General features: G+C 42.5%; 1 long non-coding RNA gene and 1 pseudogene across 2 annotated transcripts; both read right to left on the minus strand.

The window, feature by feature from the left end:
• Positions 1 to 550: 550 nt before the first annotated feature.
• On the minus strand, positions 551 to 6655 carry LOC112311840 (uncharacterized). Of its 2 annotated transcripts, none has more exons than XR_002975472.4 (3): positions 6153 to 6655; positions 3855 to 3910; positions 551 to 2783 (listed from the first exon to the last, which is right to left on the minus strand). It is a non-coding gene; the product is annotated as an uncharacterized lncRNA (long non-coding RNA). The 2 variants fall into 2 exon arrangements; XR_002975473.4 differs by having other exon boundaries at positions 6149 to 6655.
• An 11791-nt stretch (positions 6656 to 18446) lies between these two features.
• LOC112311971 (SNRPN upstream reading frame protein-like) lies at positions 18447 to 22397 on the minus strand (annotated as a pseudogene).
• Positions 22398 to 22594: the final 197 nt, after the last annotated feature.

Below are 22594 nucleotides of genomic sequence, written 5' to 3' on the forward strand. Positions count from 1 at the left end.
GAGTCTGCAGGCTCTGGACTCAGTTTCCCCGTCAGCGTGGTTGCGATTTCCAAGGCTACCTCCCCTACCGCAGAATGCCCAGAAGCTTTACTTGCTGTTAGCAAAGATGCTTTGGGAACCTCATACAAAAGGCGCTGGATGGGGTGTAAATTAAATAAAACTGGTCCGGCTCCAATAGCCGTCTGGTTGTAACATAATCCTTGCCCGGCTCTAAGAGGGACACTTCCCTCAAAGCGAGGACGACAGCGGCTCCAAGAAGATTAAATAAAGAGGGTGTGTGTGTGTGTGTGTGTGTTGATTGCAATGCTGGCCTATTTTACTGCCAGGGACTGAGAGATGTCCTGCAATTTCAGTCCCATCATCTGTTATTTTGTGTATGTGTGGAGAATGCTTAGTAAAACTGCACAAACAAGTGAAGCTGTAATTATCGTAAGCCTCATTTGCACACCTTGTTCCAAAGCAATTACTAAAAAGATTTTGAAAACAATTAGCATTTCTAAACAAAGATAATCTATTGTCAGTAGCTGAGGCTGGCAGAAGATAAGAACAATGGGTGGAGATAAGGGGAGCCAAATGGTGGAAGGAGAGTGACTTTATGACTATACTTATCTCTGATTAGATAAGTTCAAAAACAGAATTGTAAGTACACTTCAAAAATGCTTTTGATTTAAATGCACGCTCTTAGTGAATGCAAAGAACAGACTCTAGGCTCTTTAAACTTTTTGTCTTCTTTAAATGTTTTGATTCCACCAGCCAAAGCCCAGCTCCACAAAACCCTTTGCATATTGAGACATAAGTGGGAAAAGGAGAAGCACCGTGTGGGTTCCCCCCTGTATTATTTATATGGTTTTAAAATAATGCACCCAGTCCAGTGTACCCTGTAATGTACATTTTAAACTCATGATGGGTTTCCACCTCCTGGCTGCCGCTCCAGAGATACCAAGTAGAGGGAAGCTACTTCTTTGCTGAACTCCCACACAATGCTTTTTGCTTCCTCGAAACTCAGCAGTATCCCATGCAATTAGACCTTGGAAACAGATACTGATATTTCATTACATTTAGAATTATTTTTAAGTGCATTTAATGGGTGCACATTATTTCAAAAGAGCCCCTACCACATGGTGTGCCCAATGACTTACTTTCCAAACTGGAAGCCTGGCATGGCTGAGCCCAAGCCCATGTGTCTGGTAATTTTCCCTTGCGGTCTTATTTTAGTACTCATGATGTTTCAGATGAAGTCTTAAGAAGCTGCAGTGTCCTGCCAGAAGGAATGTCTCTGCTTGGAACAGTCCTCATTGACACAGCAGCTGCGTGAGGACCAGGACGGAGGTTTAAACTTGGCTCTAAAACTCAGTTAATACCCTAAAGTCTCGAGCAAGTGCGCAGAATTACAATGTGTGGTGCAAGGTCTCTTAAAAGACAAACAGTAAGTTGAGTTGGGGGTGTATTGTATAATTAACAATTTTGTATAAGGAAATGAGGCATAACTTGGACAAATAAGGGCAGGTATAAATTTACAGGGGATGACAGCGAGCAGAGAGATGGCCATTAGACACCAATATAACCACCTTTTTTCCCCGGCTTACTCCAGACCTCCCTGCCAACTACTTTTCATCTCTCTTCAAAAGAAGCCAGGATGTACTAGACTTTGGTGATACCTGGGAAGACGACCCTGTGGATGCTGTGACTGCAGCAGGCACCAGGGTGCTGAGGAGTGGTGCTCAGTCTCCGAGGCTCTGCCGAGGGCCCGCCAGCCCTTCTCGTTGCGTTTCACCCAATAGACAGCGCAACTAGAAAGGAAAAGTGCTATTCGCTTTGTACTAACGAGACTACCTGCTATTTCGATCCCTTGGTTAGGGGAACCAATTGTTATAAGTGTTAATTATTGGCTCGGATATATAAGGTTTCCCAAAATGGAACCTTTCACTGAAAACCACTAAAAGAGGTAAAATGACATGAATTTACAAACCACATAAACCAAATGATCCATTTTAAATCGCACACAGAAAGGTTAGAGTTGTTCTAGTAACTTAAAACCCTTGCTGTCAATGCAAATCACACGAAAAACAGAGATGCGTCGGAGATTTAAAGGGAACGCGCAACTCTAGCTGCTGCCCTCGCCGCATCTTGGCTCCCGAGGGCAAAGCGCTGGCAAAGGGTGCCCGACGCCAGGTTTAGCTCTTGTGTGCCTCCTCTATGCAGGTACTGGCCGGGTGCGCACAACGGGTCTATGGAAAAGCCAGAGCGAAGGCACTAGGTGCTGCTGGAGTTTCTGGCTGAGTGGACATGAGGCCTTGGTTCAAAAACCTCTGGCTAGAACCCATGTCTTTCCCTTCTGGCTTGCAGCGCGATGCTTTGGGGCTCCAGGCCCGCTTTCTTGGAATTCCTTCGCCATCAACAACAGCGGGGATCCTACTTTAACTATCGGTAATTTGGAGGGGAAGGACGTCGGGAGGTGTTTCTTCAACAAATTAGCATCGTCGCTCAGGGAAAGTGCGAAGACTCCCCAAATCTGGTTGAAGTGACAACATTCATCTTTTTCCTCTGCTTGTTCGGAAACTCCGGGTGTCCTCGACCCTAGGTATCCTGGGCTCCAACGACCTGTGCGGCGCCGCGGGAGCAGCCTCCCACCTGCCTCCTGGGGGACTCTGCTCCCCGAGAGGTCTGAATAGGCCGAGAACTCAGGCAGGGCGATTTGCGGACCCGAAGGAGAGAAACTCAAAACCAGTCCATTAGTAAATGAGTTTTGTGTTGTCAAGGTTCTTTCCCATCCACTTGCTGTTCTGAAAAATAGATCACGTTTCGTTATCTTTAGTGGGAATCTGCAATGTGACACCGGATCCGTGCGGCCCCCACCTCTCCGCCTCCCTCTCTTCCAGCCGCGCTAGGCCGGGCCGAGGGGAGTCTGTCGGCCTCCTCGGCTTATTTCTGAACAATGAAGATCTGTCTCTTCCCCTAATATATTTATGCATGTATGGAGGGAGGGAGGGAGTTTTCTCCTGGAAGCGGGAAGCGCACTAGCAGAGCCTCCCGCTTCCTTGGTGCAAAAACTCAGCGCCAGCCCAGGACGCCGGGACGGCTGTCCCCAGCCCACACCTGGACAAACAGAGCTGCCAGCCCGCTAGCTGTTAAAAACCCTGCCGCCCTGCGCGGGTCCTGAAAACACAGTCTCCACATTGTCCCGGGGTGGAGGAAGGGAGCGAGAGTGAAAGACGGAGACACCAGGGAGAGAGAACCCAGATTGCAGGGGAATGGAGCTGAGGGGGTGTGTGTGGACGAGTTACCCTCTCCCTCTGTGCGCGGACTCACGTCTAATCTCTGTCTTTCTGTATGTCTCTTCCTGTCTCATTCTCTCTTCCCTGTCTGAAAGAGGAAGCTCCTTCATGTTGTGTGTGAACCCGTTTCTCATTCTTTCATTCTCTTTCAGTCTTGCTCATCGCCAGGTCACCTTCTCTCCCTCTTTTTCTGCCTCATTCTTCTCATTGTTTCCCCCCTCCCTCCATCTCTCTCCTCCCCACCTGCATATCCGCCTCCCCCCGCAACCCGCACACTCCCTTTCCTCTGTATCTCTCTCTCTCTTCGTTCTCCTCCCTTCCGAAGGCTGTGGGCGCCTGAACCTGCTTCTTTCTGCCCCAGCCAGGGACTGTGAGGTTCCGCAGCCATCGTGCTGACATCGTGAACCAAGGTGACTCTGAAGTCTCGGCAGGGCCTGGGCTCAGTCGATGGGACCCTGTCAGGCTGAGTGGTGGTGTGGTCAAAAGGTGGGGATGCCCGTGGGTAGAGCAGAAGAAAATGGGTTGGGGAAAAGGGCCCACTGCAGCTGTGCTCTGAGGAACTCGGGCCCAGGGACTCACCAACTGCCAGGTTTGAGCCAGAAGATGCCACTCGACATCAGATGCCAAACACCTTTCTGGAAAGTGAAGGAGAGAGTTATAAGAACCCATTTTTAAGAATTTAAGACATTCTTATTCCTCTTCTCTTTATTCATGTCGCCTTAGGGCAATTTTACAAAAAGATACTCCTGGAGAGCCCTTATCTTCCACTGAGTTTCCAATCAGCTTTTTTCCTCAACTAATGTACATCCTGAATACTGCATCTGTCTAAGCTAAGAAGAATTTCCTTTTGGGAGGTGAAAGCCTGCAGCTCCTCCTGTTCTGAGGAAAGTGCTAGTGACAGTAATGCAGGGTGACACTAAATAAACAGTTAGGGTGGACTGGAAAGATGGAGTTAATTATCCAGTGAGCTGCGTTTCAGCCCAGACCATCAGGGGCTGATTTGTTTTGGCTCATAGTCGGAGGAAGGAGACAAACCACTCTTCTCTACTTCTGTTAGGGATCCCGAGTGCTGGTTTCTCAAACAAAACAAAAACGACTACCCAGGTATCACTACTTTGATTAAAATTTAGTTTATTACTCCTTTGCAGACTCTGTAAAAGCAAAAAAAAAAAAAAAAAAATTGTCCATTCCATTGTCCCATGGCCCTGGAGGGAAGACCCAAAGTGACCCAAAAATGCACTCCCAAAATCTCTTTTCAGAGGCCTACTGGTAAGGAAAGTGGACATCCAGCAATCCTCCCCAACTCTTCACGAGGATTCTTGCAATACGTTTACATAACTGCGTGTTTAGAAAAACTAAGATGTTAGCCTGGTTTTCACTGTGGTTTTTACTGCCCGCCCCCTCCAAAAAAATCAGGCTTCGTGAAATTTTAGATGCAATTAGATTTATTGTTTGCGTGATTCACTGACTATCCGGTTTCCTCAGGTAAGCCTGCACTTACATATAAATCCTAGTAATTTAAAACGTCTCCCTCCCCACTTTGCTCTTCCCTGCCTCCACTCACGTCCCCACCATGCCACATTCTGATATTAATAATCCCCGTCTGCCCCTCTTTCCGGGTCATTACGGTACTGCTGGTCTCTAATCAATCCTAATGCGATGGCAATTGGAGTCCCTGATGACTGCGGCTCGGGTTTCTTGTAATGGCTCTACCACATTTTCCTGGACCTCCTTCTTTAACCTGAGATGCCAGGGGGACGAGTCCCTTCTCTGCTGCTGATTACTTCAAGATGTGGGGGCTGGTTCGAGCAGAAGGAGAAAGAGACGCGCGCACAGCGTGGCTACTACTGCGGGCTGGGTGGCTGGGGTGAGCGAGGCGTCTGCCAGCCCGACGCCCGCACCCGAACGCCTTTCACTATTCTCTCTTTACTCCCTCCACCCCCATATTCCAGGCCCAAACTCACCCTGGCAGACTGAAATGAAGATTTTTAGAGTATTTTTCCCCTGGTGCGGAGACGCCTCTTAGTCTCTCGGCCTCTCCAGTTCTCTCGTGTTCCTATCCTGCGGCGCCTCCCGGGCTCCTAGGCTAGGCCTACCCGTTGCACTGGAGTGAACGCCTCTTCCCATTCTTCAGAGCCGGCTCCTCTTTCCTCCAGGGTTTTTTTTTTTTTTTTTTTTCCCCATTACCGCCCATCCTTCCCAATTTTAGTGTAGTTGTCACCGAATAGGAATTGGATTCTTCCCTATCTCCCTTGCTGACCCTTGACCTCTCCCAACCTGTTTCGGACCCAAAGCTGGGGGACACAAGAGTGGCAGGGTCTTGTCTGAATATGAGCACTCCTTTTCCGATCTCTGAGGGCCCATTGCTCAGAATCCTTAACCCCTAGTGACAAAGGTCCAACACTTCTTTCTGCAGGTGCCTTTGGAAGAAAGGACCTGTAGTGGGAACTTGAGCCATACCTCCCTCGCCCGGCTGCAATCTTTTCGCTCACTTCTCCTACCCCTCGTGCAGGCCCGGCAGCGAGGCGAACAGCACGTTCGCGGCTTTTGTATTGTTGCATTTCTCAGACTAACGCCATTTAGCGTAACCTGAGCCCGGGATAATTGGCACGTTTCTGCCGCGATACTTTAAAAAACAAGATAATGCATCTGAATTGCGGAAGAAAGTACTTCGGACAAATTGGGCGCTGAGCTGTCGAGAAGGATCGCTTTGTTAGGGAGGCGGGTGGTTTGTGACTCAATTAGTGCCTTTCTGGGATCCGCCTGCACTCTGCAGCCGGGTCAGCTCGAGGCGAACTCCCTCCCGTAGCTCCCGGGCGCCAGGAGGGGTTGGGTTGGGGCGGGAGTAGGGGGGCAGTACTTCAGGCCTGTACCTACGTCGGGGCAAATCCACGATATGGAAAATGTTTTTTTCAATCCCACACGAGTACATTGTTTGGGTTCTAAATGATCCAGATTTTCGCGGACAGAAGCTTCGTTGTCTCTGCTCCCGACTGCGCCGCGCGGCATCAGTCTAAATCACCGGTCCTCTGAGCTGTGGGGAAAAACAGACACTGGGTGGAGGGTGCTGGGAAGGTGCCCACTCACCCAGGCCTCCCTGCGCGTCTGGCCCACCAGCCTGGGCACGGATTTTGCAACAACGTTTCCACCACTGCTGTACTTGGCGCAGCCTTCCTGGAAGCCGGCAGGGTGAGGTTTCAAGGCAGCCAGCAGACCGCGAGGGGCGCTTTGGGGGCTCGGAACAAGGCCGTAAGAGTTTTCCTTTCCTCTCCTGAAGTTCATCCGCCACCCCCACCTATCACCCCGCACGCAAGCCGGGTCCTCCTTTCGTGGGCCCGCCTTGGAGTCCAGGGTAAGTTGCTCTGCCAGGTGCGCGCGCCGGCCCAGCTCGCAGCGCGCGGGAGCTGGGGAGGGCTCGCCGCGCCCCTCGCTCGCGGCCCCGCCCCTAGCAGGCTGGCCCGGCCGGGGGCTGCGGGGCCCCACCCAAGCCGGGTCGTCCACACCAGGAACCCCTCCCGGGAGGCGCGCGAGGAGTCTCGGGCGCCGCGTTTGCGCAGGGGACGGCCCCGCGCAGCCATGCGGCCAGAGGTCCGGCGCTCCGGCCTGCCCGGCCCAGGGGTCCGGACCCGAGCAGGCTTTGGACCTGGCCGCTCTCTCGGGTGGTTCGCCGAGGCGGTTGTAGGGACGTGAGGGAGGAGGGGACAGGGCTGGGGAGGGCGGGGGCGAGAAGGAGGCTGGGAGGTCAGCGGAGCCAGGCGAGGACGCAGGCCCACGGCGGACGCGGCTGGAGGAGAGAGAGGGCGCTGTCTTCCTGGCAAAAGAGACCGATCGACAAGAACCGAAACAAAACAAAACGAAAAGAAGAGAGGGGCTGCCTGGTTGAGCCTCGAGGGTGAGGGGCTTAAGGCGGGGAGGCGCTGGGGCGGCAGAGCGGATTCTCAGCCCACCGCCCGGGAACGGCTCTGCCCGTCTCGGCTCCGCGTAGCTCGGGGCGGGACTCACAAGTAGGGAACCCTCTTTGGACCCCTTAGCTCTCCACCTAATGCCTTCCTTCAGGACCACCCCTCCCCGGAGAACTGGAGGTACTGCGGTCGCGGTAGGGTTGGCCACGCTTCCCGGGCGACGGAGGAGCCTCAATTTGCCCGAGGCGAGCGGCGGGGGGGAAGGAGAGTTGGGAAACGGATCCCCTTTTCCTGAGCGAAGTCCTCTTTTTCAGTTTCGTGAGTCCTGCGGAAGGGAGCCGCGACGCCAGCCGATGTTTTTTTTTCTTTCACATTCAAGCCCCGAAGCAGGTGGCCCTACCTGGTTTGGCGGTACTTTGCCCAGGAATAACCAAGGAATAGAAGACCCCCTTATTTATGTCACCAATTGGCCGGAGCGGACACTCGGAGACCAGAGGGCCCCGCAGACGATACTATCAAACATTCCCCACCCAAACTCACAAATCTAAAAACTGCATTTATATTAATTCGGGAGAAACTGCTATCCCTCCATTCCCAAAGTCCATACTCATCTGTCATGTACAAAGGATAATGTGTTCTTGTCTTTCCATGCTCATAATAAACCGGGCAAAGCAAAACAAAGGAGCCCAAACTCACTCATCTTCTGTCTTGGAAGGCCCCTCTGTATTAATGGACATAGTTAAAGGCCCTCCTGATTTGTACATAGATACTCTATGTACCGACCATCTCCTTACACGGCCGCCCCCGAGAGTCTCAAGCCCCCGTCTGCATGTGAATTTCCTGGAGAGTTGTGACTCTTCCATAGCCCTTTCAGCAGAATTCGTGCAGCCCTGGAGTTCCGCCTCTGGCAAGAGAGCTGTTTCCTAGGAGTAACTGGGTGGGCTTCAGTCCGCCGGCCTCTTCACATTGAGAAACGCTTCTCTTGTGGGAACGTCTGTTTCTATTCACCCGATTTTGTAATTTCTTTGATCAGCCTAAATATTTTCTTGGCAAACGGAAATTGACCATGCCATGAATATGATAACAACCTGCTTAGAAAAAAAAAAGCGATTTTGTTTCCAAGCAGCAGAAAAAGGGGGGCGGGGGTCGCTAGCTGGTAGAATGTCTGTAACAGATTCCTGCACGTATATTTTTTTGCAGTCTCTAAAGCGGCTTTGAGGAAAGCTGCCTTTTCCCCCTAATATAGTTTCTTCCCTTTCTCTCCTCCCTTCAGATAAACACACACCTGGTCTCTTAAAAGTCTTTGATACTCTTTATTAAAAAAAAAATAGAACTTCAATGGATGCCTCTGGAGAATTTCCCTTTAAAACATAGATGAAAGGCAAGGTTAATACAATGTTCTCTTAATCCCTTTGCCTTCTGAGTCAAAATAAATATTTTCTTCTGCATGTGATTGTACATCCTGCCATTTGGCTGTGGCTATAAGCAAGTTGACCGGTAATAAAAGTGTTTTGAGGCTGTGTATTAAATGCAGTTCTCTTGAAATCAAGGTGGGAGGGGGGAAGGAGCAGAGAGGGGGAGCTTTACTTCACAGGCAAGAGTTGGTGGGTTTCTGAAAAAGCTGCAAGAAAAAGACCTTTCACCTCTCATTAGTGATGCCATCAGTGCTCCGGCAGAGTGGAGCTGAGGTCATGTTACATATGGCACACAGTCTGCTCAGCACTTGAAACGTCAGCTTTGAAATTTTAGAGAGGGGAAAGGTCATCTTTAATAAGCTAAAGTCTGGGGCTCCCATTGCCCTCATTGCAAACTGGGTGGGTGTCCATATGCTTCAAACCTTCTGGGTAAGTTTTTTTTTTTTTTTAAATTTGCAGTTTTAAGCTGATTTTTGTTTCCCATCTTCAGTGAAGCTGTAATGTTTTCAGCTGCTAATGCTCCAAAGGCCTTTCATTTTTATAGCAACTCTGTCATCTTTCCTTTTCTTTTCATGCAATCATAAAACCGTCTGTTCTGAGTGATAGCTTTTTAGAACTAAACTTCCCAGGAGAAATGAAGTGTATCTGTCCATCTGCATACATGGATCCAGACATGTGGGCTATAAGGTTACCCTTCTGAGTGGGTAATTTAGACTTCACTCTTCTACACTACATAATTTACGGGACCTTCAAAACACTAAAACTTCCATATTATGTAAAAGCTTTAGTTTCTGAAAACTTCCTGGGTACTACTAAAATTTTTCATGCCAGTTACTGAAATTTCACATTTTATTTTTACCATGTGGAGGAAACTCAACTCAGAATATACTGATTCTTCCAAAAGGCTTAAAGTTAAGGCTGACAGATGCTATAATGGTAGATACAACACTGAAAAAAAAAAAGTGCTAATGTCTCACTTTCTTGTTCACAAAATATTAGGAACATTTGTGAATGTTTAATCCTCATATTTGTTCAAGAAATTAAGTCAACCAAACCCAAGCCACTGAACTATCCCCAGATCGTTTTTTAGCTACCGTCAAGGTGGATATAAATATTTTTCTTTCATGTAACTCTGCAAGGAACTTCTCAATAGTGATTTATCATTTGCTCAGTTCCAGAAACTTTTTTTCCATATGGGTCTCCAGTCCAAGAGGAGTAGCCTCACCAAAGTTAACATGCATTCCTCTCTTACTTTCCCTTATATCTGTCAGTCCATTTTATCTGTTTATCATACAGTGCTGACTTTAGTTGTTTCTTCAGTTTTTTCTTCTCTTACATAAAAGTTACATATTTTGGCCTTGTAAAATAAACTTTAGAAAATAAGGCAACTATATGTGATAATCAGATGCAAACAGTAAACTCTATTAAAAAATTCCTTCTGCCACTGCAAATTGAAAAACATCTAAAGGATTTAATGATTGTAATATGCAGATGTGTTGGTTTGGTTCTGTTTCTAGTTCTCAAAAATTCTTAATTCGGTGAGCAAAGATTTTTAAAAACAGTCTGCATAATAGCAACTGGAAATATAGATGGGTAGGATGATTTCACAACCAAGAGCGACATCAAGTAAATAATTTATTTCTAATCACCTTCTCACATTAGGGTTTACTGCTAATAAGCTAGTGGACTTTTTGATACTTTAGATAACTCAAAGCACTTAAGGGTTTGATAGCCCAAATGGTTTAGGAAGTCCAATCAACCTAGTCAATACGAAGTCAAGGTGAAGACACAGGCACTATAGTCCTAGGAGTGCATGAGTGGGAGGACGGTAGTGCTGCCTTTTCTGGTTTTTGACTAAATTTTAAAGCTCCCCAAAATACTCCAGGAGAATTTAAGAGCAGAGTATGTCACTGCAGTAAGTCTGAAAAACAGGAAGTGGAATATTTCAAGAGGCAGGTTCATCACTGACAGGTCAATAACTCATTAAAGGCCTATAAAAGGAATACTAATAATTTACACTTTTTATAGGATCCCTCACTCAACAACCTTTAACATTTTACAAGCCAGATCTTATTCGTCTCCTTGGAACTTCGTAATAAGAATATTATTCTTACTACAAAGTGATTATCCCTATTGCAAAAATATGGCAAAGAGATTGTATAATTTGCCCATGGAATTATAGTCAGAGGCAGTTTGGGGATTAGAGGTATTAATCCCAGATCCTTCACAATTTATCTAAAAAGCAATTTTCCATAAAGAGACCATGATGAAAGTGATTTGGACTTAGTTCTTATAAGTTCTCCTTAGGTCCTTACAGAGAATAAAACATTCATTATTCTCCTTAATTTAGACTCTATAATTCAGGTTCAAGATTTGTGAAAAATTCCCTAAGTGTCTTTAAATCACCAAGAAAAAGAAAATGTAACATGAAGAGGCCTCAGTTCACAAAGGCCTGGTAGTTCTTCCACCCTGGAAATAAACCATAGTCTTAGTTGGTGCAAATGTCATGTGGGAGGAGACATACAGATTACAGAACCATGAGGTAATTACTACAGCTTAACTGTCCCATGGAGAAGCTACTAAGTGTTCATAAACAGGGTTACCATAGAATAGATATTCTATGACAAGATTTGGCCTGTACTCTCAATGCTTATAATTCTTTCTTTGGCTTGTTTAGGAGAAGAAATACTAGATATCCCAGAAAATTAGGATTTGGTTAATATTGAGGGCAGTGCTTCATAAATTTCAGGGGGGAGCATGCAAATAACCTGAGACACTTGTAAAAATGCAGCTTTACTGGGCCAGATACCTAGAGGTTTTGATTCCCTAGGTTTGAAGCGGGGCCCTGGAATTTGCATTTTAACAAGCACCCTGGGTGATTTTAATGCAATCAGTTCCTAGGCTATTCTTTGAGAAGAAACACTCACTCTGCCTGAGGTAGCAGCATAAAAGAAGGAAGGTTCTATTAGAAGGTATAAAGTTTAAACTCCAAACATTGACCTAACCAGAATTTACTTTTCTTTGTATGATTTGTGAAAGAGGACTTTTAGACTAGGCTTTTACTAGGGAGGAGACTCTCTGGGTTTCTAAAGAATTTTGTAGGAATTAAAATGTTCCTAGCTAATAATTACAGAGGAAATCTTTTGTCTTCCTTCCCAAGTTATTGCTTCTGCTGAATGGCTTAGCAGGAAAGTGACACCAGACCAGGAAAATGAGACACGAAAGAAAAATCTCAGAAGAAAATCCAAGCACCAGTCACAAAAATTAAGTAAATCTCATTGGCCAAAGAACAGTGCATAGGAGCATGATAGAAAACAAGGAGCCAGTTTTCTCCCGAATACCACCTTAAAAATTGAATGTTTTTAAAACATCTGTCAATGTGCATGGCCCCTTTAGAACAGAGTAACCCAGTTAGGTCCCCCTCCCCCAAGATCTGCAAGATATGGAAGTACTCTGGAGAGTCACTACAATATAATGCAAGGAATAGAAAACAAAATCTAAGAGGAAGTTAAAAGTGTCTATCTACACTACAAATAGTGGCCATTTGTTGCTTATAAAGGTATAGAAAAGGTTTTGCAAGAAAGAACACAACCTCATAAATCATGCCGTCTTGCTTTTAAGAGGGGGATTAAATAATGGAAAAGGTTAATAATCATAACTTATTATTTTTCTCCCTTTAAATACCATTTGAAAATGAGATCATGGGAACATAGATGCCAGACTCTTTATTACTGGAAGAGGCCAACAGTAAGTCATTGGACCTGCCACTCTAAGTAGAATCCCTCAGAGAACACTCTTGAGGAGACACCCCCCAGCTTTGCTTAAACACTTGAGTGTTGGAGAACTCACTACCTCACACCTGTTTTGCATGTTTCAAGACTCACCAAAAGAAGAAAGATATGCATGGTGGCAAAAAAAAAAAAAAAAAAAAAGAAAGAAAATCACATGGAATCCGTGATCCTGTACAAACTAGATAACATGTGAGAGAAAGAAACATGGAGGGGAATCTCCTAATTACCTGTTGGTCAAGTTAGGAAGTTAGAGTAAACTACTAGCTAAACTGCTTTCTCAAGTTTCCATTTTAGGCTTTTCTACTGTTTGCCCACTGCTTCTAGGCTCCTGGAGCTCCGTATAGGAGAAGTAAATATTGTCATTTCAAATAAAGAACTGTTTATTATATAACAGAACAGAGGTTGCCTTCTATTTTTGAGACTCTGCTAAGTTAATTGGGGACAGTAGCCAAAGCAGCTGCCCTGGAGATGGTGTTTTCCAACAGCTCCAGTCCTGAAAGCTAAACTGGGTTCATGTTTGCCTACCAAGTGGCAATCACATTGTTCCTTTCATTGAATGTTCTTTGCCTCCTGTTGGGGTTGAGTAAGTGGGGGCACCATTTGTACTACTTCACCAGCCTATTTGACTCCTGCAGTGAGGGGAAAACTTAAGCCAAGACAGATCAAAGCCGAACTTGCTACCATTAAAGGGATTCAGCCCAGAGACATTTCTCAATGAAAGGGGAAAGGTTGACTAAATGCGGATTTCCATCTAAATCAGGGGTTCCAAAATTTTGATAGGTTGGGCACAGGGATTAGTGTTTTTAATAACTTTTGCACATCCGTTTTGATCGACATGAGTTTGTTGCCCACATTTTAGAAACACTGATAAATAGATGCAAAGTTTTGCTTAATAAAAGAATGTTTTTCAGCCCTGGTGGGGTAGTTCAGTTGGCTAGAGCGTCGTGCCCGGTAATCCCAGGTTGCAGTTCGAGCTGCAGTCAGGACACATACGGGAATTAACCAATAAATGCATATCAATGTTTCTCTCTCTCTCTCAAAAAAGAAAAACAAAAAAGAAAAAGAAAAGGAAGGAAGGAGGAAAGAAAAGAAAGAGAAAAGAAAAATCAATAAGTAAACATTTAAAAAGTAAAAGAACATTTTCAGAAACAATCACTTGCACTTCTACAGTGCTTTCTATTTTTCAAAGGGCTTTTTACACTTGACCCTCACTTATGGGATGGGTGAGAGGAATGATGTTATTAACGCCATTTTCCTAATAGGGAAATTGAGACAAGAGAGTGTAAGTGACTGGATATGTGGTGGAATGGAGGCTCTAAGCCTGAGCTTTCCCGTCTCTGTTGACCCAGGTCTTAGTCTCACTTCTAGTAGGTCAAAATATATCATGCCCCTCGAGCTCTTTAATGGCTGTGAGATATTTCATGGATTTTAAAAATGTATCTAACTATTCTCTTATGGATAGACATGTCTTTTTTCCCCAAACTTTTTCTTTTATAAATGATGGTTCTGTGACTGTCTTTACATATATGTCTTTGAATACTTGTGTGACCATTATAATAGGGGAAATTGCTAAAAGTAAAGTTACTGAGTCAAAGGGTATGTATATTAAAATTCTGATGAATATTGCTAAATTGCCCGTCAAAATTTGTACCCTTTTGCACCCCCCTTGACAGTGTATAATAGACTGTCTTTCCCCAAATGCCTATCTGTACTATTTGATCTTTACCAGTCTGGGAACATGTGGCTAATTTTAAATGTCATTATTATTAAAGTTTAGCATCTTTAAATTATGTCTAAAATAGATACGAGATAGGAAAATGTAAAAATCTGAAGTGTACAGCTCAGTGAGTTTTTACACATGTACACCTCTGAGTGACCACCATCCCGATCAAGATATAAAACATTTCCATTTCCTCAGAAAGTTCTCTCTTGCCACCTCACCCACCCACCCCTAATCCCTCTTTTGACTTCTGTCAACATCGATTCACGTTGCCTGTTCTTGAATTTGGTATAAATGAAATCAGACTGTTTTATGATGTCCTCCTTACTCAACATAACATTTGCATTCATCCATGCTGCTGTGTGTTAATTTTTTTATTATTGTTTTGTATTACGTTATATGAATATACAATAGATTAGTGATCCATCCTCCTGCCGATGGACATTTGAGCTGTTTCTAGTTTTTTACTGTATTGAATAAAAACTGCTGGGACATCCTTGCATATGTTCTCCATTGGGCACACATAGTCACTTCTCTTGGTCATATACCTAATAGTAGAAGTGCTGAGTCATAGAGTAGGTGTATGTTCAACTGTAGTAGACACTGTTGAATAGTTTTCTAAAGTTACACTCCCAGGAGCAATTGTATGAGAGTTCCACCTGCTCCCCATCCCTCTCAATACTTAGTGTTTTGAGTCTTTTAAGTTTTAGATACGTAGTAGTTTCCTATTGTTTTAATTTTTGTTTTCCTGATGAATAATGATGTTGACCATCTTTCCATATGCTTATTAGCTATATGGATATTCTCTTTTGTGTGATGTTTGTTCAAACCTTTTTTTCCCCATTCTTTAAATGGTTTCTGTGTGGGTTTTTTGTCTTATCTGATTTGTATGAGTTCTTTATGCATTCTGATATAACCCTTTGTCATAGATAGATAGGTAAAACATTATCCTAGTTTTGTGACTTGCCTGTTTACTCTCAAACTAATATTTTAAAAGTTGTTTTAAATTTATTGATTTTAAAGAGACAGAGGAAAGGAGGGAGGGAGGGAGAGAGAGGGAGAGAGGAAGAGAGAAAAACATAGATTCGTTGTTCCACTTATTGATACATTCATTGATTGATTCTTGTATGTGCCCTGACTGGGGATTGAACCCACAACCTTGGTGTATCAGGGTGTCACTCTAATCAACTGAGCCACCTGACCAGTGTCAAACTGATGTTTTTAATAACAGTTCTTAATTTCAATTAAGTCCAATTATGTTTTTATTCTCTTATGGTTATTCTTTTGTATTCTAGTTAAGAAAGCTTTATCTACCCAAGGTTAGGAAGATGTTCCCCATGTTTTCTTCTACAAGTTTAAATATTTTAATTTAACATTTACATTATGGGCCATCTTTAATTAATTTTTGAATATGGTGTCAAGGAGGGAGTCAGCTTTTTGAGGATTTCCCCCCATATGGATGTACAATAGTTCTAGCTTCATATGTTGAACAAAACCATACCTTTTCCCCACAAAATTGCATTGGCATCTTAGGGGGAAATTATTCAATATTTCACCATTAAATATGTCAGCTCTAGTTTTGTTTATTTGCTTTTTATTTTGTAGATATATTTTGTCAGATTAATAAAGTTCCCTTCTAGTTTTAATTTGCTGAGATTTTTTTCCTGAGTACATGTTATGGTTTATTAAATGCATTTTCTGTGTCTACTGATATAGTTACATGGTTTTTCTTCTTTTTTTATGTTAATGTGGTGAATGAAATTGATTATTTTAGAATGTTAAACCATCCTTGCTTCCCTGGGATAAACCTTACTTTGTTACTATGTATTTTTATCTCTTTATTCAATTTGCTAATATTTAGAAATTCTGCAGCCATATGCAGGAAAGACTTTGGTTTTGGCTCAGATTTACGTTAGCCTCATAAAACCAGGAAGTAATTGTTCCCCTTTTCTCTAATCTCTGAAAGGGTTTGAGGGAGAATGTCATTATTTCTCCTTAAATATTTGGCAGAATTACCATGAAAGGCACCTATTCCTGGATTATCTTTATAGTAATTTAACTATATATTGCCATTTCTTAATGTATATCAGAGTATTAGTATTTTATTTATCTTTATATCAGTTTTGATAAATTGTATTTTTCAAGAATTTGTCTATATTGTAAAATTTATCGGCCAAAAGTAGTTCATTGTGTTCTCTTAATATCTGTAGACTGTGTAGTGGCATCACATTTTGAAACTCCAGATACTGGTTTTTTGTGTTCCTCTTTTATTGATTACTCTTATTAGGAGAATATAGATTTTATTACTCTATTTAAGGAACAAATTTTGACTGTGATGATTTCTCTATTGTATATATACTTTCTATTTCATTGAAAGAAATATTTTATTATTTCCTTCCTCTTTACTTGAGTTTGAGCTTAATCTGCTCTTCTTCTAGTTTTATAAGTGAAAGCTTACAGTATTGATTTTTAACCATTCCTCTTTTTTAAATGTATTCGACACCATAAATTTCCTTCTAAGTACTGTTTTAGCTGCATCCCACAAAGTAGATGTTTTCTTTTCATTATTATTCAATTCAAAATATTTTCTGGTTTCCTTTTTGACCTACAGGTCATTTAAAAGTATGTTCCTTAATTTTGATACATTTTGGGATTTTTCTCCTTATATTTCTTTATTGATTTCTAATGGTTGGAAAATATACTCTGTGATTTCAGCCCTTTGAAATTTGCTGAGTCTTATGTTAGGACTCACATATGGTCTATCATTGGTGTACATTTGAAAAAATATGTGTATTCTGCAAGTGTAATATAGTCCTACAAATACCAATTAGGTTAAGTTGCTTAAAATGTTTATATGTCTCTTTACCAACTGTTTGGTCTTCTTGTTTTTAGTTACTGTGAGATATGTGTTAAAACCTCAAATTATGTCTGTGACTTTGCTTATTTTATTTTACTTACTTAATTTTTGCTTTACATGTGTTAAAGCTACATTATATCCATATAAATTTAGAATTGTTGGGTTTTCTTATTGAGCAACACTTTCATTATTATGAAATGTTCTTTATCTCTAATAACACTTGCCTGAAAGTACTTTTGTCTTATCAATATAATCATACCATCTTCCTTCTTTCCTCCCTCCCTCTTTCCTTCCTTCCTCCCACCCTCCTTTTCCTTCCTTCCTAACTTCCTAACTTCCTTCCTTCCTCCCTCCCTTCCTTCCTTCCTTCTCTCTCTCTCTCTATCCCTCCCTCCCTCCCTCCCCCCTCTCTCTATCCCTCTCTCTCTCTCTCTCTCTTTCTCTCTCTCTTTCACCCCTAGAGAGAGCAGAAGGGAGGGAGAAAGATAGGGTGAGAAACGAGAAACATGCACATTAGTGAGAGAGAAACACCTATGGGCTGCCTTCCTCATGCAACCAGTTGGGGACCAATCTACAACCCAGAAATGCGCTCCCACCGGGAATCAAACTGGAAATCCCTGCCCTGTAGGAGAACGCCAAACCGCCTGAACCACACCGGCCTGGCCGACTGACTGTTTCACGCCATGACTTCTTCCATCCTTATATTTTCAAGTTGTCTCTTTCTTTTTGTTTAAGTGTGTTCCCAATAAACAGCGTATAAGTTAGTCTCTTCCAAGAAACTGACATTCACTTACTTTTAATGAGCTTATTGATATAATTGGGTTTTAGTCTACCATCTTCTATTTGTTTTCTATTGGTTTCATTTTGTTTTTATTCCTCCTTCCTATTTTCTTTTGTAGTAGTTAAGTTTTTATTTTATTTTAGCACCATTTAATTTTTGTTATTTATTATTTTTTAAGTCTACCTATACAGGAAATGGTATATTTATTTAGGTCATGTTAAGCCTGTAGTGAGTTGAATAATGTCCCCCCAGAATTCATGTCTATTCAGAACCCCTGAATGTAACCTTATTTGGAAAAAGGTTCTTTGCAGATATAATTAAGATAAAGATTGAAATGAGACCATACAGGATTCGGGTGGTCCCTAAATCCAATGAGAGTTCTTATAAGAGATAGGAGAGAACACATAAATACAGAGAAGACTATGTGAAGGTAGAGAGAAGGGTTGGAATGATGCTTCTTCAAGCCAAGGGATGGCAAGAATCGCCAAGCAACCCACCAAAAGCTAGGAGGGAGGGAGGTGACAGTATCTCTCTCAGAGCCTCCATAAAGGGACTAACCCTACCAACACGTTCACGTAAGACTTCTAACCTTCTGAACTGTGAGAGAATAAATTTCTGTTGTTTTAAGCCATTCAGTTAGTGGTGATTTGTTTTCAGAGAAGTTCATGATCCCGTACTGCTTTACTGTGTTGTTCCAATACTACTCTAACCACCTCTTGGTGTCTCAGCTAAGAATGCCTGTCTCAGTTCCACCTGGAAATTCTCCACATATATTTGCAGCTGCTAGATTGCCTCAGGTACAACTAACACTCTTCCTTACTCAGGGAGGCCACTCTTCTGTTGTCTTGTGTTTGCCTTGGACTTCTACCTCTGGCATGTGTTGTTCTGCCGTCTGTCTCAGGTGCAAGCGGTCCCTGGACTGCTCCGCTGGCCGCTTCCCTGGCCACACCACCAGTCATCTCTACAGCTGCTCCGCTCTACCCCATCGCTTTCTTGCGTCCTGTGTGGCAATGGGATCCCTGAAATTGTAATTTGTTTGTAGTCACCTGTTCCTCCTAACCCCTCCCCACAAAAGCTTTTAGTGTGCTGTCATTATCCATGGTGTGCTGAAATTTCACAGTGTGTCTAGGGATGCATTTTTAATTCATCTTGTTCTGTATTTAACAGGCCCTTTTGGTCTGAAATTTTATACCTTACAACAACTCTGGGGATGTTCTTCTATTATTTTTATGATTTTTTCCCTCCATTCACTATTCCTGGATCTCCTATTGGATGGATAGTGATTCTTTCAATTGGTTCTGCCTCTCTTGACATTTCCCCCTTGTGTTTCTTGTCTTTTGGTCTTTTTGTTCTCTATTCCAGGAGATTTTCTTAACTTTTTCTTGCATTCTTAGATTTATTATTTATTATTTTGGTATTTTTAATCTCCATGAACTCTTTATTGTATTCCTGTGCTCCTTTCTCATAATAGTCTCTTCTTGTTTAAATGAATACAGTATCTTCTCTTTTAGGGCACAAGTGGGAATTCCTTGTAGTATCTTATATTTTATGAATGATCTTTATTTATGCTGTCTGGGTCAGTTTTTTGATATTTATTTTGGTTATTCTCACTTGAACTACAGAATTTGCTACTCATCCTTGGTCTTTCAGGTATCTTTGCAAATCAAGGACAAGTTTGATTGATATAGGTGGCTTGGGTGGGGTTTCCTTTGTCCTGACCCTGAATTAGAGCTAAGTTTTGTGTTTTGAGGTATGAATGTGAATGATAGGATTCACTTTAGGGTTTTGGGGGCAGGTGGTAAGGTTGAGCCTCTCCGCAGGTGCCACAGCAAAGTGAGTCCCCTCTGGGGCTTCAGACATGTACTCTGAATTGTTATTGCATGGATACACTACATTTTATACCTAAATTTCTTCAGAGATAATGTTTCCAACTTGGCTTGGGGGCAAAAGTCTTGCGGTATAGCATGACAGGAGCAGGGGACAAAAGACCAGCAGGACTCTGTGCTTTGGCTCTGTCCGTCCTGATACGTGTTGTAGAGTCGGGGATGAAGACACCGGCACTCGTGACACCATGGATTGAGCAGAAAAACTGTATTCCTCAGAGGAGATTCTGATGCTTTTATCTGAGGACAAAAGCTATGACTGTCTGCTATAATGAGCAAATGTGATTAACTCCATTTTATGAGTGAATTTGGTGAAATATTGTAAATGAATTATGGAGGTTAGGAATGAGGAGCAGTGTGATATCATAAATCAACCTAGTATAAACAACGCCATTGTTGATCATTGTGGGAAAAGCTAGAGGGAATGATTAAGCATTTCCATCAACCTGACCCAGTTCACACCAGTTGGGGATGGAGAGGAAGACGTCTGAGGAAGGAGAAGCTTTAAAAATCACTAACATCATAGCAAAGATGCTGTAGGCTTCACTAGAGACCAATTTCCAGTTTCTGATTTACTGAAATTTCCCTTCAAGTGAGCATAGAGTAATTATGGGAGGAGAATGTGGCTGTAGAAAAGACATTTGGAATTTCACAGAATGTTTTGGGCCTTTTCCCAATCCACTTGTATTCAGTTTCTATCCATTTCAAAGGCTTTTCTGAGTGCTGACAAGGAAGAAAGTTCTGCTAAATTGGAACCTTTTAAATACATCAGGATTTTCAACATATCCCAAATACAGTGAGTTCTATGCAGATAAATCTCAACCATATCACAATGTTGATGGGATTATTCATTTCCTTTCTTTTTAGCAGAGTAACTAACAATCCCAATCACCAATCAGGTATTTGGCCCTAACAAAAGTAGTAATGTAGTAACCCAAATAGACAGCAATCAGCTTATCCAGTTTCCCATCTGTGCTTTAGCTGGGATGATTAATTTTCATTTCCTCCTTTCCACTGACATTCTAGCTCAGTCAGGGAGGTCTGATAGCCCTTTCCAGGGGACGTTGTTACTTCCTCATTCTTACATGAGAACCGGAATTTCATTTGGAAAGACGAATTACATTGGGCTTGATCAATAACCTCAAAGAACTAAAAGAAAAAAAGTACCTGTTATTTGACTTTAATATGTACTTGATGTCCATGATTTGTGTTCATGTGTTAATTGTAGGGTCACTAGCAATTAGATTAGCCACTGTTAACATCTAAAATTGATTTAAATGCAAAAAGAATCAATACTTGAGCTAAATGTTTAAACATCATAATACTAACAAAAGAGGAATCTTCCTAATTGAATTATTCTTTGCTTTCTGCATTTTAGAACATGGAGTAAATCTAAGAAAGGTGAAAATCACCTCCTGTTTTAAAGGACAATGGTAATATCTTGCTGTGGTCACAGAAATGATGGCAGTGACACAGGTGTGAGCAGTAAGTGGTAAGTGTAGTTTGTGAAACTAAAATTTCTTAGCATTAAATTTGACAAAAGATTATAGTAATTACAATGGCTGACATTATTTGGGTGCTCGACAACTGTTATTTTATTTTTTTCACTTAATCTTCACAATATTTTTATGATGTAAGTACTAAGTGAGTCTGGAAGTCACAAGCTGGGTTGAAGCCCAGGTGTGCTGAACACAGATCCAGAAACTGTAACATGTCTGCCATGTTTTAGCAACTGTGATTCTAGATATCCTAAACAAATGGAGTCTTAATGGAGCTTTAAATAGTGAAAAGTAATTGGAGTTTGCCAATTACTTGCTCTTATATTTCATTAATTTAAGTCTCAGAAACTATCTTGTTAAATTTTGATACCCATAAGCCCTGGCTGGGTAGCTCAGTTGGTTAGAGCATAGTTTTGATGCACCCAAGTTATGGGTTCAATCCTGGGTCAGGGCACATACAAAGATCAACCAATGAATGCATAAATAAGTGAAACAGCAAATCAGTGTTTTCTCTCCCTAAAAATCAGTAACAAATTTTGGATACCCCCATAACCCTAAATTTTGTTGAATTGGATTCTAAAATTCTAATGGTGAAATTCACAAAATTTTTTTAACATGTTCGAATCTTCTGACTCTTTCAAGTTCTCAAATTAAGAACTATTAGCATGCATGCAATCATAGACCACAGAAACATAGATCTGAGTTGGGGGACTAAACCTAGCCCTGTGTGTGTGTGTGTGCCTACTGCGTCAGTGGTGAGGTTCTTGGATAGACATAATTTCAGCCAAAGAAGCTGCGTTTAAACATGGGCTCTGTTTAAAAATAGTGAAACCCCTTGATGCAGATTCTCCTTTTGTTTTTTGTTTTCAAGTATTACTGAGAAGCTAAACACAGTTATATAAATGTACATCAAGGGGGCCGTATGGAAAGTGGAGAGCAGGATCTTCTGTGGTTTGACAAAGGTCGTTTATAAGAAGCCCTTGGTTTGCAGAGTTGGACCCCTGGAGAGAGGAGGTAGGGGGTCTGAGGAGTAAATTTGCCAAAATTCTGGAGAGCCAACATTTTCTTTTCTGTGGTTCAACTTTATTAGAACATCTCTGAAGGACTGAGATAATCTTGCCATCAGCCAATCTGTAGGACAGGACACCAGCAGCCTCCAGATGTAAATTACCCCAAGGCAAGAAGAGTCTTGACCTGGTGGCCTGGGACTCACTCAGAGGGTCTTGGTCATCCTGGCACAGAATGTTGGTGAGGTTGGATGTCCCTCCTGCCATTGTCACCTCAGCATAGAGGATGTGCCTTAGAAGCAAATTATTGAGCATGTGAGGGCAAAACAACATAATTGATACTCCAAGCCTGCACTATTCTGGGCTGGATACAGCTTTGGAAGGAATGGTTCATTCTTTCTTGGTTCAGTGATTTTAAAACTACGTAAGTTACTCAGACTCCAACCTATTAGAGTGTAAATTAT

The sequence above is a fragment of the Desmodus rotundus genome, chromosome 7 (assembly GCF_022682495.2).
Source record: "Desmodus rotundus isolate HL8 chromosome 7, HLdesRot8A.1, whole genome shotgun sequence".
In the NCBI taxonomy this organism is placed as follows: Eukaryota; Metazoa; Chordata; class Mammalia; order Chiroptera; family Phyllostomidae; genus Desmodus; species Desmodus rotundus.